Source organism: Canis lupus, chromosome 13, assembly GCF_048164855.1.
Source record: "Canis lupus baileyi chromosome 13, mCanLup2.hap1, whole genome shotgun sequence".
Classification (NCBI taxonomy): domain Eukaryota; kingdom Metazoa; phylum Chordata; class Mammalia; order Carnivora; family Canidae; genus Canis; species Canis lupus.
Window position 1 is genome coordinate 37406024 of NC_132850.1, and position 22705 is coordinate 37428728.

The following is a 22705-nucleotide window of genomic DNA, read 5'->3' on the forward strand; positions in this document are numbered from 1 at the left end:
GCAGCGCGACCCCTGCTGGCGGCGGCCGCGGGGCGGGGCCGGCGGGCCGGGGGCGGGGCCGGGGCGGGGCCCGGAGGGCGGGGCGGGGCGGGGTATCCCCGGGAAACCCCCCGCCCGGGGGTGGGGGCCCTGCTCCCGGCGGCCGAGCTCCTGGAGCCGCGGGAGGGAGGTGAGAGGGCGAGAAGGTTCGGTAGAGCCACTCCGCGGGCATCGGGAACGAGATTACCCCGGTAATTCGGCCCCTTCATCCTCCTCCCACCCCCCCCCCTCCCCAACGAAACAAAAACTCTTGCTTAAATTACCCAAGTAATTATGTAATGAAGATACCAGTGCCGCAGTTCTCTACCAAAAGGTTTTCTGGAGAAAAGGGCCCACACCTGAGCCTGTTGTTGGCCCCTTTGCTCCTCTATTGTGGGTGCCTGGGTGGGCAGCTGTGCAGCAGTCATTCCCGCACGCAGGCAGCGTTTGTTCATTTCACCTTTTTATATCTTCTTGGCAATGCCCTAGGTCCTCAAAGGACTGCGTCGAGCTGGGGTGAGAGATGTTCAGTAAACGGTTATAATGAAATTCTGAATTTTATGAGAAAGGAAATACAAGGTGCTATAGGAGAGCGGAGAAGAACTTCTGTTGCCCTTGGTTAGGTTTTGTTTTCTTGGGGGGAGGGGGCGCCAAGAGGTTGGCCCAGTTTCTGTGAATGTTTTTACTTTGTTCTTTTCTCAGAGGCTAAAAGCTGGTTCAGGAATGAACAGCAGAGTGAAAGTGAAGACAAACTAAAGTAATACTGACCCATTTTTTTCCACTAATAAGGATAAAAGCAGAAAGTAAAAACAAACCCCTAGAGGGAGATAATGAGAGGATAGAAAAGACAAGAGTGGGGACCGGATGTGGACAACCTAAACAAGAAAAAATTTTAAACCACATAAAAAATCTGCTAAAGTGAGATATAAATATTTTTCCATTTTAATACTCAGAAATAGTCTTCGTAGATTTTTAATGCAATTTCAAATGTCCTAAGGACTTCTGCTAATTATCTTCTTGGATTCCTGGACGAATCCTTTCCCTCTAAAAATAATGCCTCTGGATTTCTTTCTCTCATTTTGTTGGGCAAAGTTGAATGTATCTATTGTAATAACCCAAAAAAGTCATACATTTCAATCCGATTTCCGTGCCTCTAAAATTAACCAGGATCCATAAATAAGCAACATTTATGCTCTGCACATATTTAACACTTGCTTATCATTTCTATACAAATGCAAATATAGAACACAAGCTTTCCTTTAGAACAAGTGTGCTTAAAAAAAAAAAAAAGTTAATGATGCTTTGTCAATTTGTCCAAGTTGGAGAACTTGTAACATGCCAAGAATATAGCATCACTATTACATAGCATCATTTTTAGAGGTCTTTTAGAGAACTAGAAAAATTAGTATTTATATAAGGCATGCTTACATGCCAAGCATCTTTCACATACTTGTCTTATTTTTAAAAAATAATTGTCCTTTTTCGATCCCTTAGTATATATTAAAAATCATGGGGCGCCTGGGGCAGGCTGCTTCTCCCTTTCCACTGCTTGCGTTCCCTCGTGCTCATTCTCTCAAATGAATAAATAAAATATTTTTTAAATCATTTTAAAAATCGTAATAAAAATTAATCTACAAGGGGTACCTGGGTCCCTCAGTCAAAGTATCTGCTTTCAGCTCAAGTCATGATCTCTGGACCCAGGATTGAGCCCCACATCTGGCTTCCTGCTTAGCGGGAGCTTGCTTCTCCCTTTTGCACTCCCCCTGCTTGTGCTCTCTCTCTCTCTCTCTGTGTCAAATAAATAAATAAAATATTTTTAAAAAGCGAATCTACAAAACAACATCCTGAGTTTCAAATCAATAATTCCTCTTTTATTTTATTAGATTGGAATTACTCCTTTAGAAAGCCAAAGATTGTCCTGATTGCCTCAACTGAAGCTGCTAAAGAGCACCCTTTTTTCTTCCTATATCTTTTATTACCATAATAAACATTTCATAATTAAAACTTAGGTAATGATTGTATAGATTTATTTATTCCTTCCATCAAAAAATATTTACTGACTATATATGATGTGCCAGGCACTGCTCTAGACACTGAAAATACAGAAATGAACAAAACAGACAAGATATTGCCCTCATGGAACCGTTTTCTAGTGGTAGAAACAAGCAATAAATCTGTAACTCATCTAAGGAATTCATAAGAACTTGTAATCATGAGAAATATACTGAAGAAAATGAAAAACTAATGGAAAAGAAATTGTGTGGGAGGAACAGAGCTTGGGGGTAAGGTTCAGAAAGACTTGATGAACAGCAGAGGCTAAAGCCTTGGGTTCTTTTCTTTATATCCCTCAGTAGATTATTTGATCACAAAAAGGTCACATGAAAGAAGAAAATGTGGTATATACACAGAGTGGAATACTATCAGCTACAAAAAAGGAGGAAGTGGTAAAAAACATGGATGAATCTAAAAAAAAAATGGATGAATCTTGAGAACGTTATACTAAGTGAAATAAGCTAATCATAGGACAAATACAGCATGGTTCCATTTATATGAAATATTCTAAATAGTCAAACTCAGAAACAGAAGGTAGAAGGGTGAGAGCCAGGGTTTGTGGGATGGGAGAAATAGGGAGTTGATGTTCAGCAGGTATAAGGTTTCAGTTATACAAAATGAATAAATTCTAGAGATCTGCTGTACAGATCTCTAGATCTGTGCCTGTAGTTAACAATATTGCACACTTAAAAATTTGTTAAGAGGGTAGATCTTATGACAATTTTTAAAAAGTCATATACAATCAAAATAATGAGTACATTTATTTAGTTACTCTTCTAAATTGATTTAAAGTTTGCCCATGATGTTTTTGGTCTGCTAAATTGGCTTTTTTTGGCTGGGTTGTAGTATAGACTTTTTTAACCTTATAAAGTAAATTACAAAATTACTTAGAGCATTTCCTAAACTATGGTTAATAAATATTCCCTAGCATATGGTGAGGAAGAGGGTTGAGAAAGAATTCCAAGATCAAATCCACTTGGGAAATGCCACATACTTCATCTCCCTTTGGAAAATTCACCATGTACATTTGTATATGAAAAACTCTGAGAAGTTCTGAGATTGAAAGTAATTTTCTTTCCAGTTAAACCAGTGTATCCCAAAATGTTTTGACCATAGAATAGCTTCATCACAGGATGTATATGAAGATATTGCGGGACACATGTGCTTATGAGCACGATTTGGGAAACTGGTCTCTTGGAGCGTTAGGTATTTACTCTCCAATCTGGGGACAAGGGGGTCCTTGAAAGGAGAGAGAATTTGAAGGTCATTGAATTTTGGACAGAGAGAGTAGAAGGGGATGTAGTCAGAAAATCTTCATTGTGCTTCACACTTTAAGAATGACATAAGCCTGAGAAACAAATATGAAACATTATCAAGTTACGAAATGGGAGAGACACTGAAGCCTGTTTTAAGTTGTTCTACATTAATGGTTCTCAAACAATGATCCCTAAATCAGTGGCGGCAGCAGTATCACTTGAGAATTTCTTAGAAATTAAAATTCTCAGGCTCCACTCTAGACCAGTTGAATCAGAGAGTCTGGGATGAAGCCCAGCAAACAGTTTTAACAAGTCCTCTAGGATTCTGCTACACAATAAAGTTTGAGAACCACTGCTCTTTAGAGCAGCAACACATAGCTCCATCTATTTACAAAAACAATTTCCCACATGTCTGAATTCTGGAACCATTTCCAATTATTATAAGCTCTAAAAAATTCTCAAAGAAATTAGTTAACTTATCAAATTGGAAAAAAGCTTTTTGTTTGGCTTTATTCTTTATTTTGCTAGGCCGAACCATAGAATAAATTTATTTGTTTGCAATAAGAGTGAAGTAAATCAAGCTAAGGGCAGCAATTAACTATCTTCCCTATACTATCACCTGAGCAAAATAATTTTACTTTTAGTAAAAATGAAACTATGGATGAGAAAAGAGTAATATTGAAGGATTTTTTAACCTACTTCAAAAACAAAACAGGTGGCATCACCTTAATGTTTATTTTTTATAAATATTTGGTACCAACCCAACTTTTGCAAAATAACCTTATACCGTTGCATAATGATACAACTGTAGCCCATCCCTTTAAAGGTTAACTACAGAGATGTTACAGATCCAGCTCTATTTAAAAATCATTATCAAAGTATCTCCATAGACACACAACTTACAAATTTGGGGAGAGAAATTTCTTTACTGTCTACATCTAAAATTTCTAATTTGCAGTATTAGATTTATCAAACGTAAAGGCTTAGTAACATCCAAGAGATTTGATACAGTCCAGGGAGTATTATAAAAAGCTTTCAGGAAAGTGATGTCATGTATCCTCACAAAGGAAATGAATCCAGGAACCAAACTCAGTCTTGGCAGTTAAGGAAGACATAATTTTCAAACATTATGTTTCAAAATAAAGTTGTTCTCTAGTGTTGACAAAATGCTTAGGGAGTGTTAGTCTCCAGGTTTCCAGTAAGGCTCCCACATGGGTCTCTATTAAAAGACTAAGGAGGGATTAAATTGTTTTTCTTTCTGTCCTTTTTAAACCTTGTGATATTAACTGCTCTTAACTAGGTTTATGTTTCCTACCTCCTGAAAGAAATCAGAGGTGGGCTCTTCCAATAAAATATATTTAAGGCTGATTTGAGCTTCCTGAGAAATGAAGCACAACAGCAAACCATCTTTAGATTTCACAAATTTCTTTCTTTTTAAAAAAAAGATATTGTTGGAAAGTGGGAGCTAGGGCAGTAAGGGTTTTCTCCCTCTTAAGTGTGTTAAAAAGGAGGATGTAGCAATCAGCTATTTTCCTGGGGCTTGTCAGAATGATCACTGGCCTTTCATCTTTTTAAAAAATGAGAGAAGGGAGGAAGTAGCAGAGGACTTCTGGTTTTGTCATCTTCAGAATTTGCCCCAGTGATTTGCTTGCAGTGATATTTATCAGAATGACTTGTAGACGTAATCCTTCTTGTCTTTAGCTATTAGTTTAGAAGGGCAAGTTTGTCAGTAAACTAACTTTTCCTTGCCCAAGTCAACGTGAGCATAGATCACCCAGGAAGAGGAGAGTAGAGCAAATATTTGGTATCTAACATTGAAAAAACTGGAGAAATTAAAAATGAAAAAGTGGAAGAAGACAATAAGAAAGGTAAAAAAGCAGGGGCAGAGAAGTATTAAGTCTTATAAATATATTTTTATCTTGGGATGCCTAGGTGGCTCAGCAGTTGAGCGTCTGCCTTTGGCTCAGGGTGTGATCTTAGAGTCACCAGATCAAGTCCCACATCGGGCTTCTTGCATGGAGCCTGCTTCTCCCTCTGCCTGTGTTTCTACCTCTCTCTGTGTCTCTGATGAATAAATAAACAAAATCTTAAATATATATATATATATATATATTTTTTTTTAATCTCAGCAACAAGGAAGCCACAAATGTGCAGAGTGTTAAACTTCATGTACTGGAAAGAAAGAATAGAAAAACACAGAGCTAAGCAGGTCAGGGTTCCAGCCCTGAAGCAGTATTGCATAGGAACTGAGCTTTGCAATAGTTGGGTTGGATGGGCATCCTAGCTTTGCCACTGTAAGATTTTGGTAAGTTACTTAACTAAGAGTTTCCCCACATATAAAATTAGTGTAGTAACATACCTGCCGGGTTGCAAGTATTAAATGAGATAATGAATGTAAAGCACCTGTACTGCAACTTTTTCTTTTGTAACTGACATGAATAGCCACTCAGAAAACTTTTACAGAAAAAAGATTTTTGTTTACAGAACTTCAAAAACCAGGGGTATTGCAGGCTTCAGAGACATCTTATCCAACAGCCCACACAATGTCTTTGGGACCTGGTTTTTCTCCTTTTGGCTCTGACTTTGGCAGCCCCTGCTCGTCTACCCATTAGGTCAAAAGATGGCTGCAATATTTGTAACTCAGTACTTCCTGTCTTAAGTCTTCCGGAAAAAAGGGAGCAACATCCCCAGTAGCATAAAGAGCGCTTATTAGCCCAACTTGAATCAACGAACTGTCACCATGACCAAGGCAGCTGAGTTATTGGCCACATATGCTCTACCCTTTAAAGCCAAGGTGGAGTTTGCTTCGCCTAAGTTACATGTGCTGAGAGCATGGGAAGAGAGGTTCCCTCTAAAAAAAAAAAAAAAAATGAGGACACTCTTACCATCCACTTAATTAAAATGGGGACAGTCAGGGATAAGCAGACTTTATTATCAGCTGGATCCAGGAAGTCTGCCTCAGAACATAGTGACTCAGTCTCTCATCTGGGCTTCAGTTCATGTGCAACCTCATTTTCTTGGACTTCTTTTCATGTTCTCTGAGCTCCCTGGGACCTGCCCTCATAATGCCTAATCCAAAGGAAGGGCAATCCATTCAGATAATTCTGATTGATTGGTTGATTGATTGATTGATTGATTGATTCATGAGAGATGCAGAGAGAGAGGCAGAGACATAGGCAGAGGGAGAAGTAGGCGCCTCACAGGAGCCCGATGTGGGACTAGATCCCAGGACCATGGGATCATGCCCTGAGTCAAAGGCAGATGCTCAACCACTGAGCCACCCAGGTGTCCCCATTCAGAAAATTCTAAATAAGGACTCTAATTGCTCCAACCTGGGTCATATGTATCCATTCTCTTATCAGAAGAGTCCTAACAGACCATGTGGAGTGGAGGAGATGCACTTGTTCAAGGGACAGAAAGTGCTATTAACAAATATAAGAGGAAAGGGATTCAGGGCAGTCAAAACCACAGGTGTCCACTATAACTGGGTAAATGCAAAGGGTATAATCATCAGAAATTGCAAATCAGAGAAAGTAATTTTGGTCAGGAGACTAGGGTCAACCAAAAAGAGCAGGAAGTGCATGAATGAATGGATAAACAAATTGTGGTGTAGTGATGCTCAGCATGGGATGCTACTTGGCAATAAAAAGAAGTGAATTACCGACATACGCAACAACATGGATGAGTCCCAGAGTAATCATGACGAGTAAAAGAAGCCAGATTAGAAAGAGTACACACACTGTATGGTCCATTTTGTGAAATCATAGGAAATGCAAACTAATCTGTAGTGACAAAAATGAAATGAGTGATTGCTTGAGTCTGGGAGAGGGAAGAATCAAAAAAGGCGTGTGAGGACAGTTGTGGGGATGATAAATATGTTCTTTTTTTCCTTTATTGCAGTGATGGCTTCAATGGTGTATACATATGTGAAAACCTTAAATTGGATGCTTCAAATATGTGCAGTTCATTATCTGTTCATTGTACCTAAATGATACTGTTTAATAAAGAGAGAGAGCAAATATGACCCAAACACTGTCCTGTTTAATGACATTTGAAACCATTATCTGACCTGTCTGTGCAAGTCTGAATTTTTCAACGTTGTTATAAATGCTTTCTGAGAGTATATCTGTATAGAAGTCACACCATCTAACCCAAAGGTGCTTTCTAGCCACAGGCTCAAAGGTGAGATTAACAAAAGTCACAAGCAAGATGATATTTTTCTTGATAGATTGTTCTCCATGGTGAAAAAGACTATAGCAGTGGGCATTACCGAACAAGCCATGTCTGACATCCACTTGACCCTGTATAAAATATTGACCTAGTGAATCCAAAACATTTCTTCAAAGCAGACTGTAGCATTCAGTAAATGTCAGCTCCCTTTTCTTTTCTTTTCTTTTCTTTTTTCTTTTTTCTTTTCTTTTCTTTCTTTTCTTTTCTTTTCTTTTCTTTTCTTTCTTTTCTTTTCTTTTTTTTCCTTTCCTTTCCTTTCCTTTCCTTCCCTTTCCTTTCCTTTCCTTTCCTTTCCTTTCCTTTCCTTTCCTTTTCTTTTCAGATTTATTCATTTATTTAAGAGAGAGCATGCATGTGCATGGGGGGGGGGGACATTGGGGGAGGAGCAAGGGAGAGGGAGAAAGAGTCTTTTTTGGTGGGGAGGAGTCTTAAACTCCCCAGCTGAGTGTGGAGCTCAAAGCAGGCCTTGACTTTGGGCTTAACCTCACCACCTCGAGATCACAACCAGAGCCAAAACCAAGAGTCCAGTGCTCAATCTCAATCAACTGCACCACCCAGGTACCCCATCAGCTCACTTCTCTTTCCACCTTCTCAATGTAAAAAGAATCCAAAAAAAATGGACTATTTATTTCTATGTTTACTCATAAATATTTTCTGCTTTTATATTCTAAAATGTAGATCGTCCATGTAATTTTTAAAAAATTAATTTTTTTAAAGTAGGCTCTACACCCAACATGGAGCTTGAAATCACATTCCCTAGATCAAGAGTCACATGCTCTACTAGTTAAGTCAGCCAGACACCTCTGTCTGTGCAATTAAAGGTGCTTTCCTTCTAGGTAGAGAGAAGCTTACCACTGGCCAGGATATTCTGTTTCTTTGGGCCCCCTGAAAGTCATTAGGTAGATCACAGAATGGCTTTCTGGAGCTCAAAGCAATTATCTAACTTCAAATTCTAGTTTGATTGGAAGGCATCAGAAGTGCTAAGTATTTTAGTATTATCTCTTGTACACCTGGAAATGCAAAGACATTTTACAAAGGCTGCTTTTGTTGTTTATAAGATAATCTTCTCATAATGATAAAAAATTTTGGTAATGTAGCCTGTTGAAAAAGATATTTTATATCTTTAGATAATTCAAATCACTTTAAATCAATTATTAGGGTAGTAGGTACCTCTCTATATATATTTATGCTTCCTTCCTTTACTACCTTCTATCCATTACTAGATATAGTGAAGTAAAATATTCCAGCCTTCTCTTATTTTGCATTCATCTTCACAGATCCAGTAGAAAGATTATAGGATTTGGAGATGCCTGGCTGGCTCAGTTGGAGAAGTATGTGACTCTTGATCTTGGGGTTGTGAGTTTGAGCCTTACACTGGGTATAGCAATTGCTTCAATCAATCATTTATTTTTTTTAAATAATTTTTTTAAAAAGGAAAAGAAACAACGAAGACTATAACATTCAAAGTGAAATGAACCCAGGTTTAAATCTTAGCTCCACTGTTGTTTATAAGACAATGAGAAAGAGGGTTAATTTTTCTGAGCTTTGGTTTCTTTTTTATGTAAAATGGCATATCTCAGAGGTTCTTTCGTGAGATTGAACAAGACACCAAATATAAAGTTGCCTAACACAATACTTGCCACTTAACTGGTAATGAATAAATGTTAATGTTCTTCCTTCCACTCTCGCACATCATGACTATAAAAGTCATGGAAAAATACTTTGATAAAAATGCATCTAGGAGGGCAGAGATCTAAGTTTATACTGCTCAAGAGAAATAATCTGTTTTCTAGGAAGAGGAACTACAATATTTAGAAAAAAGGAATGGAGACAAACATTTTTGCTAGAAGATTAGCAGCCCCATTTAGAAAAAGAGTAGATGGCTCATATCCTAGTGTATTATTTGTCATAAGTATTACTTAACATTCAAATTCTGAAGGGCCAGTAATATAATAACATTATGAATAAAACACATATAGTTTGTGATGTATAAAGATCTTCCTGTAAGGGGAACAGAACACATGAATACAGATTCCTATTTATCTACTTTCTATACCTTGTATTTACAAATACAAATATAAACTTCAATTTATTTTGTCAGAGATACTCAAGCAATTTTAGGAAACAGAGCTAGAAGTCCTCCAACCCTCATATTTACTTTTAAACTACTATTTCATTCAATTATTCCTCCAACCAATACATATTTGGTGTCTAGAATGTACCAAGTACTGTCAGGAATAGAAGAATAAAAGGCAATGTCTCCGTCCTCAAAGGCCTCTGTGTCTCAGGGGAAAAGAAGGCCTGGCCATAACTCAGAAAAACTAACAGCAGAAGATAAAAGTCTGAATATGCTGCTTGGAGGAAGAGGAGGACCTCTAGCTGGAAGAAGTACAGGGAGTAGGCAATCAAGCCACATTACATGGCTTCTATAAGTCAACAAGTGCTGATTGGTGACTAATTAGGAATCTAGCATTGAGTGCTATCAAGAACGTGGGAGCCCTTAAGTGGTAATCCCTGGCCTCATGGAATGCACAACATGTAGTTTGACCCAATATTCTAGCACCAAGCAGAATGTGCAGGGTAGACGGGCTATGCTACTCCTTCTATAGCTTTTGGTATATTTATTTTAAAATTTTTTTTTTTTTCATTTATTTATGATAGTCACACAGAGAGAGAGAGAGAGAGGCAGAGACATAGGCAGAGGGAGAAGCAGGCTCCATGCACCGGGAGCCTGACGTGGGATTCGATCCCGGGTCTCCAGGATCGCGCCCTGGGCCAAAGGCAGGCGCCAAACCGCTGCGCCACCCAGGGATCCCTGGTATATTTATTTTAAATGCTGATTCTTTATTATTATTAATTCATTTACGAACGGTAATCCTGTCTCAAAAAACAATGAATCTACATATAGAGACAAAGGCAGGTCTTTCTCTCCCTTTTTTTTTTTTTTTTATTTATGATAGTCACACAGAGAGAGAGAGAGAGAGAGAGAGGCAGAGACACAGGCAGAGGGAGAAGCAGGCTCCATACACTGGGAGCCTGACGTGGGATTCGATCCCGGGTCTCCAGGATCGCGCCCTGGGCCAAAGGCAGGCGCCAAACCGCTGCGCCACCCAGGGATCCCTTTCTCTCCCTTTCTCTCTTTTTAGGAATGAAGGAGGGGAGGGGCAGAGGGAGAGAGGAGAGAATCTAAAACAGGTTCCATGCCCAGCACAGAGCCCAACGCGGTGCTCAATATGGGGCTTGACGATGTGGGACTCAATCTCAGAATCCTGAGAGCATGACGTGAGCTGAAAGTCACGTACTCACCCACTGAGCCACCCAGGTGCCTCCACGTGTCTCTCTTAAAATGAGTGATTTTATAAACAGATAACGGAAAAAAGTAATCAGGACACTTTGAAATAGCCTCTAATGCTTTGCCAAATTGTAGATGTGCTATGCTATACCATTCCTTATGAATCTTGGATGCAAGGCAATACTATGAAAACTAAAGTTTTAAATTACCAAATTTAAATTCGATTTACTGATTAGGCCTTTATTTTTAAATAATTAAAGATATAGTTATGTCTGCAGAGTCATATAAATTTTGGGTCTAGGGTTTATGTATAGTAAGATTAAGATCAGTAGTAAACTTTCATTAGAAAGATTAAGGGATGCCTGGGTGGCTCAGTGGTTGAGTGTCTGCCTTCAGTCCAGGGCATGATCCCAGATCTGGGGATCAAGTCCCACATTGGGCTCCCTGCATGGAGCCTGCTTCTCTCTTTGCCTGTGTCTCTGCCTCTCTCTCTCTCAATGAATAAGTAAATAAATCTTTAAAAAACAAAAAGTTTAAACATTTTATTTTACAATAGAGATATGCTGTAAATCCTTAACAAATTTATTTTTAAGTAATCTTTGGAGATAAATTTACTTTTTGGGACACCTGGGTGGCTCAGTGGTTAAGTGCCTGCCTTCCGCCCAGGGCATGATCCTGGAGACCTGGGATCGAGTCCCACATCAAGCTTCCCCGCATGGAGCCTGCTTCTTCCTCTGCCTGTGTCTCTGCCTCTTTCTCTCTCTCTCTCTCTCTCTCTCTCTCTCTCTGTGTGTGTGTGTCTCATGAATAAATAAATTAAAAATCTTTTTTAAAAATTTACTTTTTGTTTATCGCATAGGCCCATAAATGTGAAGTAATCTATTTCCTTTTCCTAAATTCAAGTTTCCAACTTTCTCAACTAAAACAACCTCACTCTACCAATGAATGCATAAAGATGTGTTATATACATACAATGGAATATTGCTCAGCCATCAAAAGGCATGAAATCTTGGGGTTCCTGGTGGCTCAGTTGGTTAAGTGGCCAACTCTTGATTTTGGTTCAGGTCATGACTTCAGGGGATATGGGATCCACATCAAGCTCCATATTTAGTAGGGAGTCTACTTAAGGATTCTCTCTCTTTTTCCCTCTGTCCTTGCCCCTCCCCACTCTTTCTCTTTTTCAAATAAATAAATCAATCTTTAAAAAAAGAATGAAATCTAGCCATTTGCAATGATGTGGATGGAACTAGAGTATATTATGCTACATTTCACTTAGTAAGTCAGTCAGAGAAAAACAAATATCATGTGATCTCACTCAAAAGAGGAATTTAAGAAAGAAAACAGATAAACATATGGGAAGGGAGGGGAAAGAGAGAGAGAGAAATAAATCTTAAGAGACTCAACAATAGAGAACAAACAGGGTTGATGGAGGAAGATGGGTGGGGGGATGGGATAGATGGTTGAAGGAGGACCCTTTTTGTGATGAGTACTGGGTGATGTATGTAAGCAATGAATCACTGAATTCTACTCCAGAAACCAATATTGCACTGTATGTTAACCAAATAAAATTTAAATAAATAAGATAAATAAAACAACCTCACTCCCAAGTTTGGCATCTAAGTTCTTTTATTTCTTCACCTAAGAAACATTGTCTGTGCTTTTGTATCTGATTCATGCCTTCTGCGGTCTTACAAATTGGATGCCTTAGCTTTTTTTTTTTTTTTTTTTTTTTTTTTTTTGCAAGTCAGGTACTTCTAACTCAGAGTTAGGCACGTCTGTATGGCTCACACAAGTGACACCTAAGCCAGCAAAACACAATATGCTCAAGCTATATCATAACTCAGCCTGAGGGGGAACAATCTGTTTCATTTGAAACACAGAATGAATTGGAATGAGAGGCAGATTGAGGTAGACTTTGAAAAGATGACAAGGAAGAATGAAGGAAAAAATTATTACTGTTTTTAAGAACTTTCTCTTTTTCTTATAGAATATAAAAATGTTAATTAAATGTTCTCTTCACCTACCATCTTTTTTGGTAAAAACTCTTTAAAAATTGTAACAATATTATGAAAGATTAGAAAAGAAAAAAAACCACCCATAACTCTTCAATCACAACACAGTGACTTTTATCATTTTGGAGTATTGCTTTCCAGCCTTTATTTCATATTCATATATGTTTTAATAGTTCACAGATGATTTTGTATCATGTTCTCGACTTACCATTATCTTAAACACTTGTTCCTGTTGTCTTCATGATCATCATTTTTACTGGCAACTTTATCATATTAGGGTAACTTGTGTTTCAAGGGCTCCCCCCCACATCTCTGCAAAAATCTTCCCCAGAGTGTGTTTGGAAGTTGCTGAAGGGAGGGGTGCCTGCCTTGTGCTCTTGCCCAGTCAGTTGCTACCTGTGTCATTTAATTGCTCTTCTCTATTGCTGGTTACGGCCATGCTTTCAAGCAAGCTGAGTCTGGATAAATTGAGGCTGCCTCTGCTATCATTTGCCCTGCACACTGTTGACTTCCTAGATAGACTTCTGTTTCAGTTTATCCTTTCAAGTTCACCTACTTTGATTTCACTTCCTGCTGTTCCAACCTACTGGGTTCCCATTTGCAGAGGGTAGAAATTGGACTAGGGGCCGACAAAAGTGTTTGGGGTTCCCAGCAGTAGGCATGTTTTTCCTGAACTTCCTCTAAACTACACTCATTTTTTAGTGATAAGAAAGGTTGTGTCTAAATATTGGGCTTGGTATGAATTTTTTTAAAAATATTTACTCTGGGGGTGCCTGGATGGCTCAGTCAGTTAAGTATCTGCCTTTGGCTCAGGTCATGATCCCTGGGTTCTGGGATGGAGCCCAGCTTAGAGCTCCCTGCTCATCAGGGAGCCTGCTTCTCCCTCTCCTTCTACCCCTGCTTGTGTTCTCTCTCTTGCTCACTCTCTCTCCCTCTCCCAAAAATATAAATAAAATCTTTTTTAAAAAATATTTTTTAAAAAATATTTATTCTAAGTAACATAATAAGTGGCTCTGACACTTTTTTTTTTTTTTTTGAGGGGGAGGAGGGGCAAAGGGAGAGGGAGAAACAGAATCTTAAGCTGGCTCCACACTCAGCATGGAGCAGACACGGTGCTCAGTCTCACGACCCTGCCATTTTTTTTTTAATTTTTTTTTTTTTTTATTTATGATAGTCACAGAGAGAGAGAGAGAGGGGGGGGGGGCAGAGACACAGGCAGAGGGAGAAGCAGGTTCCATGCACCGAGAGCCCGATGGGGGATTCGATCCCAGGTCTCCAGGATCGCGCCCTGGGCCAAAGGCAGGCGCTAACCCGCTGCGCCACCCAGGGATCCCCGACCCTGCCATTTTTTAACAGTATATCTCTTAGCAAGTTAACCTGTTTGACCTCTATTTGCTCATCTATACATTGAGATAATACTTTCTACTTTGCAGAGTGGTTGTAAGGACATAGGCATGCTTGTACAGCTCTCACTACCAGATTGATACTGATATTGATGGTTAATGTTATTAAGTATTGTTCATGTACTAAAAGCAGACTTATTTCAAAAGGCCTACCCCATCTTCAAAGTGGCAGATAGGAACTACAGACTGAGAGTCAAAATTTCAACTCTGTTTTGATGAGCAACTTTAAAAAAGCTCTTGGACTCAAAGTAATTCATATTCCAAAAAAGATACTTCATTAAGTTAAATGAGAAAAATACATGACTTTCATACACTTGAAGATGAAAAGGCTTTAAATTAGCATTTTCTCTCTTTTTTTTTAAGTTTTATTTATTTATTCATGAAAGACACACAGAGAGAGAGGCAGAGACACAGGCAGAGGGAGAAGCAGGCTCCATGCAGGGAACCAGATGTGGGACTCAATTCTGGGACCCCAGGATCACGCCCTGGGGGGAAGGCAAACGTTCAACTGCTGAGCCACCTAGGCGTCCTAATGTTTTTTTTCTTTTTCAAACAAAGGGTCCATTTTAGCATATTGCCATAAGATACTTACTACAGAACTCACTAAACTCTAGTAACAGTTATTTGCTATAAACTGAATGTTTACACCCCCCCCCAAATTCATATGTTACATCCTAAACCCCAATATGATAGTATTAAGAGGTGAGACTTTTGGTAAGTGACTAGGTCATCAGAGTGAAGCCTTCACAAATGGGTTTAATATTCCCATAAAAGAGACCCCAGAGAACTCCCTCATCCTTTCTGCCTTGTGAAGACAGAGCAAGAAGATGGCTGACTATGAACCAAAACATGGGTTCTCACTAGACACTGAATCTGTCACAGAGTCTAGAGAATAGAGATCGGGGTGCCTGGGTGGCTCATTCAGTTAAGTATCTGCCTTCCGCTCAGGTCATGATCTTGGGGGCCTGGGATGAAGCCCCACATCGGGTTCCCTGCACAGCTGGGGAGCCTGCTTCTCCCTCTCCCTCTGCTGCTCCCCCTCCTTGTGCTCTCACTCATCCTGTCAAATAAATAAACCCTTAAAAATTTTTTTAAAAATTAAAAAAAAAAAAAGGATAGAGAGAGAATAGAGACACACCCAGGTGAAGGCTAGTGCTATTTATTTAAGGTACTTAAGTCTGCTAGTAGATTTGAAACCAGGACATCTGTCATTAAAGAAGAAAAACAGGCAGGAACAAGATGGGGTAAGTGGCAGATGGATTTTCCTAGCAGCTGGCGATCAGTGCAGGTCTAGGCAGGTAGGAAGTCAAGGCTGGGAAAGTCTGGTAGTAACACATTTGGAACAAAAGCTTTCATTTTTACAAAGGTTTGTTGGTGGTTGGTTTGTTTTGGTCTGGTTTGGTTCCAAAGAACTTTCTTATGTGACTGTGGGATGTCCCACTGAAGAAACATAATGGCAACATCGTATAAGGGCCTCAGACAAGAGATCTAGGCTCAAATTGCAGTTTTAACACTTAGTAGGTGTGTGACTTTGGGCAAATAATTCATTTCTGGAGTCTCCACACTTACTCACTGTAAAATGAAGTGGCTATATTATATCCATGTTTCTTCTTTTTTTTTTTAAGATTTTATTTATTTATTCAGGAGAGAGAGAGAGAGAGAGAGAGAGAGAGAGATGCAGAGACCAGGCAGAGGGAGAAGCAGGCTCCACACAAGGAGCCTGACATGGGACTCGATCCTGATCCTCAGTCCGGGTCTCAGGATCAGGCCCTGGGCTGGAGGTGGCGCTAAACCGCTGAGTCACCGGGGCTGCCCCAGATCCCTGGTTTTTAACTATTTTGGGGGGAGAATCATTCTCCCCTCTTTGATCTGATAGAAAAGGAAAATAATTGTCTACAAAAATGCATGTAAGTATTCCCTCATATTACATATTTTATTGCATTGGAAATTGATTCCCTTCGCACAGGAAAAACTTACAAAAATTTTCCCATCTCTCTTGTTTATTCACATTAATTAAGTAATTGAAATAAATTCAGTATGCAAATACAAAACATCAAAATTTAAATTCTTCCCCAAAGCAAATTTAAATAAGGCTGCCATCATTTGACAGGAGAAGAAATTAAATAGTAATCTTTACATAACAATGCGTTGGTCATTTATGATACTCTATCAATGTTTACTCCTAATTTTGATAGCCACAAGTGAACAGGATTAACAAAGTAGGTTACAACCAATGGCAAGACGTATTGGATTTTTCTAGAACGCTTCAAGCTGATAGTTGTATCATTTCCTGTGTCCTCCGGTCAATGAATTTATACATTTTTGCAAGGTCTGCATCATCAATGATATATATGTCAATAAAGACAGGGTTAAAATCCGCATTTCAGGGCAGCCCCGGTGTCTCAGGGGTTTAGCGCCGCCTTCAGCCCAAGGTGTGATCTTGGAGACCCGAGATCAAGTCCTGCATCGGGCTCCCTGCATGGAGCCTGCTTCTCCCTCTGCCTGTGTCTCTGCCTCTCTGTGTGTATCTCTCATGAATAAATAAATAAAATCTTTTTTTTTTTAAATCCACATTTCAATTTTAAAATCAAATGAGCATAACTAATTTTTGGAGAAGTTTTGTAGTGTTTCCAGGTATCTGCACATTCTGCTTTGTGAGAAATTGACTAGTTTCATCATTTTTGAGTAGAGCCTGAAGACTCTCCTCCAGTATGGGAAAGGCTCCTATTTCTCTGTTTCCAATCCCTTGTCTCACAATAGTAACTTGACCCAAAGGGCTTTTTCAGTTCTTGTGTGTGTGTGTGTGTGTGTGTGTGTGTGTGTGTGTGTTTTGGTTTCAAAATGTCATCCTCAGAATCTCCTCCAAAAAAAAAAAAAAAAAAAAGCCTTACCTTATTCATGTGATCAAATATATCAAGCCACAAACAACTTCTTTCCTATGGGTTAATTTTAGGAGTGAATTCCAATGAATAACTTCACATTCTGCTTCCATTTCTTGATAAATTTTTGTTTTAAATCCCCAAGAGTCAAAAGGTCTAGAGAAATTGACGACTTCAGCCGCAATAGGCAAAACTTCTTCAGGACTATTAGCAAGGGCTTTGATGCCTACACACGGTGATGTAGAAAGCAATGACTCATGTTGGTGTGTTAAGCTTTCTTCATCAAAGCAGAAAAACCAGATGTGTTGCCAAACACTGCATGTGCACCATAATTCTGAAATTTTGTTTGCAACTGTAGTTTTTACTTGAATAAATAACTCTTTACCATTCCAGGTAACTCAGGGTTTTTGAGCTTCCCCAAAAGGGCTCATAAAATTATTTAAAATTTTTTCAGCACATATTTGACAGATAAACAACAGAAAATGACTGGCACTTCTTTTCAGAAGAAGAAAATGATGTAATCGCAAATTCCTCCACATTCTGATCCAAAGTAACAGACAAAATGTTAGTAAATCCAGAGCAGAGTGTTTAATTTTGCAAAGACACTGGTTCCTTATTATTCCTTTACTCCAAGCTATAATTTAACTTGACCATTTAATAGCACAAGGCTTGCCTGTGGCTTCCTTTGCCTAGTAATGCAATTAGAAGCCTTTAGATAGGGGCAGCCTGGGTGGCTCAGGGGTTTAGTGCTGCCTTCAGCCCAGGGCCTGATCCTGGAGTCTCGGGATCGAGTTCTGCGTCAGGCTTCCTGCATGGGGCCTGCTTCTCCCTCTGCCTGTGTCTCTACTTCTCTGTCTCTCATGAATAAATAAATAAATAAATCTTAAAAAAAAAAAAAAAAAAAGAAGCCTTTAGACAGGAATGTTGGGGAAAATGCATGCTTTTAGGAAATTCCAGCCTTTCCAAATTGAGTCTTCTTAAAACAAAACAAGTAACAGAAGCACCTCACAGTCTCATGTATTTTCAGGGTAGAGAGATGCAAAGGTGTTTCTTCAGCCTTTTACCTGCTAGTTGCCAGGCGCCAGAATCATGGCTCACAGTAAGCAAACTGGCTTTCGCATCCCATAACAACAGAGAATGCGTATAAAAGCCAAGGATGCCATGTTTAGAAGTACTTTTTTTCCCTTCAATTCCAGCTAGATGTCATATAAGCAGATGTGCAAATGTAATAATGTCAGGAATAATTTTAATTTTTAGTGATTATATTAGGAAAGTTTAAGAGTTATTGTTTCTTTCCTTCTAATTTTCAAATTTTCCATAATGTTATTATATTAGTTTTAGAATATGAATTACATATTAAAACAAAACAGAAAACTGGGGAGAAAATGAGACATGCAGAAGTCAAGATTATATGCCACTTTGATATGAGAGCAGATACTTTCAGAATATAGTAGTTATGTAGCTATAACTAATTGGGCTAGCTGTTTTGCATATATTATCTCATTTTATTTTCATACTAACCCTGTGAGACAAGTACTATTATTGTCCTCATTTTATAGATGAGGAATTTGAAACTCAGAAATGATAAGCAACTGATCCAGTCGCACACAGCTAGTGGCTGAGTTATCATTCAAACCCAGGTCTCCTTACCTCTCAGGCTGTGCTCTTAATCAGTACACAGATGTTAAGGAATTGAAGACATAGGTGAGGAAATAAGCATACAGAGAGTAAACAGAATTCCTAGCTGAAGGGTAAATATGGGATATCCATGGAAGGAGGGATTTATTTAAAGGGAAATGAATAGAAGTATCTTTGGAGAAGGTACCATTTTGCAAACAAATCCAGTTCTCTTTGTGGTAAATCTGTATTTCCAGAGTCTTATGATCTGTGACTTAGGCTCTATAGTGGGTATTTATGAGGAATGCAGTCCCAATTCACAATCCAGGTCCTTAACACTTTCTATTAGAAGCTAATTGATCTCTTTCTTGTCAAACAAGCTCTTGGGAGTTTGAGTGGTGTAAAACCATTGTCCTGAGACCCAATCACACCATCATCATTCCTTCTTTTATTTACTTCTGTATCTTTTCAGCCCAGCACAGTGCCTGGCAGTTAGCGGGCACCCAGGCAATGTTAGTTGACTAATAAAACAATGAATGAGGTTTTGAAAGATTCTCCATGTCCAGTGGGCAGACTCTGACACCCAGCAACCGTTGAAAGCCTGCTGCAAGATAACTATTTAGACATATGAATTGATGACTCCCCCAACCCCTATCCCATTAACAACATAGTTGACAATGGGCAAAACCATCTTGGAATTCCCATTTGGCAAACCTTTGTTTGAACAGCATGTACCTGACTTGTGCACAGACTCTAGCCCCTTGGTTTTTTGTGACCATCTTAGGCCGTTATTTTCTTACTTTAGAGAGCATATTTTTTCCCTGCTGCTCTTGGCCATACTAAAATTTGTTCACTCAATTCCTGACCATTTTAATAATATGATGGAGTCAATTTGTGCTTTTCCCATTAATCCTTCCAAAATGAAGGAAAAAAGAGTCTTTTTTTGTTGTTGTCTCAGTTGGAAACAACTCTACTCCCCCGCCCCCGCTCCAAGCTCCCAATAATATTGCCAAGTAAGCTTAGTAACAGATAAGCAATTTCACTGACAGATAAGTGAAATATACTCTGCGATAAATGTGTGGGTATCCTATGTTCCTCTTGAGTTATTCTGCAGGAATCTGGCTTTTGCCAGTTTCCAATCATGTATTGGCTCAGCAAGGTGACTCTGCAGTTTTTTGTTTTTTCTTTTCTTTTCTTTTCTTTTTTTTTTCCTGGGGAAACACCTGTTCATTCTGAAAAAAAAAAAAAAAAAAAAGCTATTGCTCTCACTAAATGAGTCCTAATGCCCTGGGAGGATTTCCTTCTGTGGTTTTGTTTGTTGCTGAAACAGGTTCTCCTACTGAGCTTTCTCACCTCAGTAGCTTTAGTGAAGGGAAACAAATTTTCCTGGCAATTTTTTTTCAGTTCTCGATATATTAATAGCCCTGTTTTCTTACTAGTGCCCATGTAAACTCTTGTCACAAGTGACGAAAAGGTAGTCTTGAATACTGCCCTAAGAGATAGCCTTTGCTTTGGGAATAAATACCAATAATTCCTTTCAGTCGATAAATATTTCAATAAAAATGCAAAAGCAATCTTGGCTGACAGAGAATGCAGAATTTAAGTGTAAAGTTCTCCTCATGAGCTCAACTTGAGTCTTTGAAGGCTAGAAACCCATGATCCAATTCCCTGTTGGGAACTGATCTTATATTAAAACATGGCAAATATTATCTGAGAGAATTTTACTGCAGTGCAGCTGGGAATTCTCACTTTGAAATTCGTTGCAGTGTGCTGGGCCATATTTTGAACTTGAAACTTTGCAGATTCTTTATCCAAACTCATATTCTGATAAAATTTTGAAATAAAATCTCTTACATCCTAAATTTAACCATGTATTCAAACTGCATTAAAAAAAAATTACTTGTTATTTAGGTCCTTCTAACTCTAAATTATATAATGGACTCAGTAAATTGACCCAAATTTGTAGTCTAACTCACCTATACCAAATAATCAAAGGGTTAGTGGACTCGGCATATTTCATTATGACCACCAAATATAAAAATGTGTGAGATAGGTCATCAAGCTCTGTATCTTACTTTTTAATTCAATTAAAATTATTTTAATTGAATTATTAAAATAATTATATATATATATACGTATGTACATGTAAGCATACACATATATTTTTCTCCTATTCTTTCCCAAAATTATTTTAAGAGACTTACCCCATATGATATTAAAATATAGCTCAGTGGAAAAGTCAGACTGCCTGGATTCAATAAAGTCTCCAGTACTCACAATCTGTTTGACATTACTCAAAACTTAGGTTTTTCATCTGTAAAACTCAGGATTATTATAAAGGTTAAATGAGATAATTCGTGTGACGTACTTGGCATGGCACCTGGCAAACTATATTATTTTCATTACAAGGAGAAAAGTCAGAATCTGAGAAAAATACAAATATTAGGATCAAATAGATAAACATTGCTTTAATTGTCCAAATTAAATTATTGAATTGGTTTTTAATTTTTTACCTCTCATAACAGTAAGATGAAACATAGTCCATTATATAAATCTTGGTTTTAGAAAGTAAGAGGAAAACTAGTCCAGAAGTAAAATTTTGCTGGCCGTGAATTCCAAAATGAATTTACAGAAGGTACATTAAATAAATAATACATTGAGTAATGTTTTCAATAACATTTTATAGCAAATACCCTCAAGGATTTAATATGGCTGGTGTAGCAACCTTTAGTAAAAACCCAAAGTATTCTCTCTTTTTTTTTTTTTAATATTTTATTTATTTATTCATGAGAGACACAGAGAGAGAGAGAGAGAGAGAGAGGCAGAGACACAGGCAGAGGAAGAAGCAGGCTCCATGCAGGGAGCCTGATGTGGGACTCGATCCTGGGACTCCAGGATCACGCCCTGGGCTGAAGGCAGGCGCTAAACCGCTGAGCCACCCAGGGATTCCCCAAAACCCAAAGTATTCTATTAAAATGTAGGTTGGTAAAAAATTATATAATGGACTCAGTAAATTGACCCAAATTTGTAGTCTTATGGAATTCAAAAAATAGTTACTGAGCATCTAATTTGTGCATGGTACTCTCCTAGGCACTGTAAAGGAACCCATAGAAGAAATAGACTCAATCCTTGCCCTCGAGAATTTATTAACACATAAGGCATGGGAATGAGAATAAGAAAATGATAACAAGACTTGTCCAGGGAGACAAGTGTAAATCCCAAAGGTGGATATAAAATGTTCTGTGACGTTCAAAGGAAGGAAAGGTCTATTCTTTAAGCACATAAAACTCACCCCCACCTCCTGACTTTTGCACATGCTCTTCCCTGAACCTGGAATGCTCTTGCCCCTATACAATATGGACAATTTCTCCTCTTCCTTGAGAGCTTAACTTCTGTTTTTACCTCTTTGTAGAGGCCTTCCTTGGCTGCCCATCATAGAGGAGACTTCTCTCTCCATAATTGATCCCGGCTCCTTGCTGTTGTTTTTCTTCATAGTACTTATTACAATTTATGATTATTTAATTTATTTGTTAATTTTAACTTTTATCAGTCTCCCTATGTAGAATATAAGCTCTAGAGAATGCAAGACTATATTTGTCTGTCTTGTCTTCCATTTATTTTACTTTTTAAAAAGATTTTATTTATTTATTCATGAGAGACACAGAGAGACAGGCAGAGACACAGGCAGAGGGAGAAGCAGGCTCCCCATGGGAGCCTTGTTCCCAGGACCCTGGGATCACGCCCTGAGCCAAGGCAGATGATCAACCACTGAGCCACCCAGGTGTCCCGGTCTTGTCTTCCTTCACGCCGAGAATAGTGCTGAAAACAGGGGCACCTGGGTGGCTCAGTTAATTAATCATCTGCCTTCAGCCCAGATCATGATGCCAGAGTCCTGGGATCGTGCCCCCCTGGTCAGACTCTCTGCTCAGCTGGGGTTCTGCTTGTG

At 38.7% G+C, this 22705-nt stretch overlaps 2 long non-coding RNA genes across 2 annotated transcripts in view; both read left to right on the forward strand.

Annotated features, from left to right (window-relative positions):
* Positions 1 to 22705, forward strand: part of LOC140602917 (uncharacterized) — a 42219-nt gene that overhangs the window by 2872 nt on the left and 16642 nt on the right. The gene's annotated exons all lie outside the window — the stretch shown is intronic.
* Positions 94 to 7356, forward strand: LOC140602915 (uncharacterized). Its single transcript, XR_012005894.1, has 2 exons — positions 94 to 230; positions 508 to 7356. It is a non-coding gene; the product is annotated as an uncharacterized lncRNA (long non-coding RNA).